The sequence below is a fragment of the Panthera pardus genome, unplaced genomic scaffold (assembly GCF_024362965.1).
Source record: "Panthera pardus isolate Hobbes unplaced genomic scaffold, ASM2436296v1 HiC_scaffold_13, whole genome shotgun sequence".
Taxonomy (NCBI): Eukaryota; Metazoa; Chordata; class Mammalia; order Carnivora; family Felidae; genus Panthera; species Panthera pardus.
In genome coordinates, this window is record NW_026526688.1 from 53165817 (window position 1) to 53170425 (window position 4609).

The window sequence follows — 4609 nt, forward strand, 5'->3', positions numbered from 1 at the left end:
AGTCAACACTGGCTGCTATGATAGGTCAAATACCCATCCTGTGCAGATTATATCCTAAGACTGAACTAGACTTTTTAAGCTCTTCTGTGAAAAGGAAAAAAGATGATTATACACACAGCCAAGTTATGTTTCAATGTCATTAACATCACTACTGTCATCAGCTACATCCGTCCTGAGGGTGTCTTGTTCAGGTGGGAAGAGTAGGTAATATAGGGGGTTCCTTCTTTATCTACTACAACCAATAAAGAGGATCCTTGCCCCTCCCCCTCCCTCTCCCCTCCCTCTCCCTCTCCCCTTCCCTCTCCCCTTCCCTCTCCCCTCCCCCTCCCTCTCCCCCTCCCTCTCCCCCTCCCTCTCCCCCTCCCTCTCCCCCTCCCTCTCCCCTCCCTCTCCCCTCCCTCTCCCTCTCCCCTTCCCTCTCCCCCTCCCTCTCCCCTCCCTCTCCCCTCCCTCTCCCTCTCCCCTTCCCCCTCCCCCTCCCTCTCCCCCTCCCTCTCCCCTCCCTCTCCCCCTCCCTCTCCCCTCCCTCTCCCCTCCCTCCCCCCTCCCTCCCCCTCTCCCCTTCCCTCTCCCCCTCCCTCTCCCCCTGCCCCTCCCTCTCCCCTCCCTCTCCCCCTCCCTCTCCCCTTCCCCCTCCCTCTCCCCTTTCCCTTCCCTCTCCCCCTCTCCCCCTCCCTCTCCCCCTCCCTGTCTCTCTCCCTCTCCCCCTCCCTCTCCCTCTCCCCCTCCCTCTTCCCTTCCCTCTCCTCCTCCCTCTCCCCCTCCCTGTCCCCCTCTCTCTCCCCCTCCCTCTCCCCCTCCCTCTCCCTCTCCCCTTCCCCCTCCCTCTCCCCTTTCCCTTCCCTCTCCCCCTCTCCCCCTCCCTCTCCCCCTCCCTGTCTCTCTCCCTCTCCCCCTCCCTCTCCCTCTCCCCCTCCCTCTTCCCTTCCCTCTCCTCCTCCCTCTCCCCCTCCCTGTCCCCCTCTCTCTCCCCCTCCCTCTCCCCCTCCCTCTCCCTCTCCCCTTCCCTCTCCCCCTCCCTCTCCCCTCCCCCTCCCTCTCTCCCTCCCTCTCCCCCTCCCTCTCCTCCTCCCTCTCCCCTCCCTCTCCCCTCCCTCTCCCTCTCCCCTTCCCTCTCCCCCTCCCTCTCCCCTCCCCCTCCCTCTCCCCCTCCCTCTCCCCTTCCCCCTCCCTCTCCCCTTCCCCTTCCCTCTCCCCCTCTCCCCCTCCCTCTCCCCCTCCCTGTCTCTCTCCCTCTCCCCCTCCCTCTCCCTCTCCCCCTCCCTCTCCCTCTCCCCCTCCCTCTTCCCTTCCCTCTCCCCCTCCCTGTCCCCCTCCCTGTCCCCCTCCCTCTCCCTCTCCTCCCTCTCCCCCTCCCTCTCCCTCTCCCTGTCTCCCTCCCTCCCCCCCTCCCTCTCCCTCTCCCTCTCCCTCTTCCCTTCCCTCTCCCCCTCCCTCTCCCCTTCCCTCTCCCTCTCCCCCTCCCTCTCCTCCTACCCTCTCCCTCTCCCTCTCCCCCTCCCTCTCCTCCTCCCTCTCCCTCTCCCCCTCCCTCTCCTCCTCCCTCTCCCTCTCCCCCTCCCTCTCCTCCTCCCTCTCCCTCTCCCCCTCCCTCTCCTCCTCCCTCTCCCTTTCCCCCTCCCTCTCCCCCTCACTCTCCCCTTCCTCCTCACTCTCCCCTTCCCCCTCTCCCTCTCACTGTCCTTCTCCTTCTTCTTTCTTCTTCATTCTTCATTATTTATTGTTCCTCTTCTCCTACCACCTCTACTACTACTCCTTCTTTTTGGTCCCTTTCTTCTTCCTCTTCCCCTTTTTCCTTCTTCTTTTTTAGTGTTTGCTGTTGTGGACTCTATACATGTTTGTGAAATAGAGTCGACTAAAATAGGCTAGACTTAATTTTTTTAACTTAATAGTCATCTGTGATACATGAGTTCCATCAAGCCTCTGAATGGTGATGAAGTTATAATCTGAATGGTGATGAAGTTATATATACTGAGTTATGCTTTCTTGTCTTGTCTGCCTCAAATCACTCATTTACTCAGAGACCTTGGATGTGCCTTATGAGACCGACCTCCCTAAAAATTCTTCCATGCTTTTCTTGTTTGAGTTCTGGTGTTGGTGTCTGCTATTGGAAATTTGATTGGAGGTGGGATCTTCCCCTTGCAGGTGCCACTGGTTGGTACTGTGCTGTTCACTCTGATGTCTCTCCATATTCTTTAGGGCAAAAGAAAGGGCTGCCACATTCCCTGCAGGCTCCACTGAGCCAGCCTCATACTATAGCCCATACTGAGATTGGTAAATACACCTGCGTTGTATTTTTTTTTTTTCCCCATCACTTCGGCATGAGATCAATGCTGCTCATGGCCTCAGGTCTCACAGAGTCCCTTTAGAAAACAGCATTTACTGCTACTTCCTGAAGACTCTGCACAGGATTCAGGCAAATATTTATGTGGCTGAGAGTCATCTAACGGACTCCACATTCCTCTCTCCTTCCAGGAACATCTGCAAAAATTTTCTCCTTTACGTCCCTTTCTCCACATAAAACTGAACTTGTGCCAGTAGAGGAAAGCCAATATCAGGCCTTCAGCTACACACAAAACACTTATTTCTGTGGATATAAGAAATCTGACCACTGATCCATCTAATTATGGATGCATTTCAAAGTAAGTTACAAACATCAGAACATTCCTCTCTCAACACTTCAGAATGATATCATTAATTAGTGTTCAATAGTTTTTTTTACATTAAAAACTTACATACAATGAAATACACAGGTATTAAGTGTATCATTTAAAGAGCTTTGACAAATGCATACACCTGTGTAATTGAAACCTTATCAAACATTTACATCCCTCCAGAAAGTTCCCTCATTCCCTTTTCCAGTTATTTGCCACCAGCTTTCTATTTGCTGAGCAGCAACTTCTGTTAAGTTTTATATTAACCATAGGTGGTGGGTTGTGTTTGCCTATTTTAGAACTTCATATATATATATATATATATATATATATATATATATATATGTATATGTATGTATCATTAGGGTGTGTAAGGGTTACTTACTGTTACCCTTACTGTGTAAGGGTTTTCCTTCCACATAGGTAATATTTTAGGTTCTTCTATGATACTGCCTCATCTGTAGTCCATTCCTTTTCATTGCTGAGTAGTATTCTATTGTGTGACTTTACCGCAGATTATTTATCCATTCTCCTCTGGATGCACGTGTGAACTGTTTCTACTTTTTACCTATTGCAGCAAAGCTGCAACGAACACTCTTGTACAAATCTCTTTGTGAAGAGAAGCTTTTATTTCTCTTGGGTAAATACCTATGGGTGGAATTTCTCAGACACAGGGTAGTTGTATGTTTAGTTTTCTTTTAGGCAACTTTACAGATATACAGTTCACATTCCATAATTTCGTAAAACCCATCCCTTTAAAGTATGAGCTCCGGTGGTTTTTAGAATAGTCACAGAGTTGTACCACCGACCACCCAAACAACGTTACAATGTTTTTATCCCTTCCCAAAGAAACTCTGTAGCAGTCATTCCTGTGTTTGTATATTAGGGTTTTAACAAAGTACCACAAACCAGGTGCTTAAAGAATGGAAATTTATTGTATTATTGTTCTGAAGGTTATAAGTCTAAGATGAAGATATCAGCAGGATTGGTTCCTTCTGAAGGCTGGGAGAGAGAATGTGTTTCATGCCTCTCACCTAACTTCACATGGTTTGCTGGCATTCCTCAGCTTAAGGAAGCATCACCCTAATCGCTACCTTTCATGTGGTGTTTTCCTTGTGTGCATAGGTCTATGTCCAAATTTACCCTTTTATTATTATTATATTTATAATTCCCAACTTTATTTATTTATTTATTCATTTATTTTTCTATATTATAAATTTTTATTTAAATGCTAGTTAGTTAACATATAGTGTAATATTGGTTTCAGGACTAGAATTCACTGATTCATCACTTAAATATAACACCCAGTGCTCATCACAACAAGTGCCCTCCTTAGTGCCCATCACCCACTTAGCCCATTCCCTACTCCCTTCCCTCCATCAACCCTCAGTTGGTTCTTTATCAGTAAGAGTCTCTTATGGTTTGCTTCCCTCTCTCTTTTTTCCCTTGCCACGTGTTCATCTGTTTTGTTTCCTAAATTCCACATATGAGTGAAATCATATGGTATTTGTCTTTCTCTGACTTATTTTGCTTAGCATCATTGTAAATGGCAAAATTTCATTCTTTTTGATGGCTGAGTAACATTCCATTCTCTTCTTTATCCGTTCATCAGTTGATGGACATGTGGGCTCTCTCCATAGTTTGGCTATTGTTAATAATGCTGCTATAAACACTGGGGTGAATGTACCCCTTCAAATCTGTATTTTTGTATCCTTTGCAAATTTACCCTTTTTGTAAGGACATCAGTCCTATCGGATTAGGACCCACCCTTATGTACAACATAAGGCCATTTTGACATGTACAACAATGCCATTTTAAAATAAGGTCAAATTCTGAGGTACTTGGAATTAGGACTTCAAAATATGAATTTTGGGGGACACAATTTAACCCATAAGATTCTCTATTTCTTTACATCCTCACTCAGCACTGGCCAACCACTCATCTCCTTTTGATTT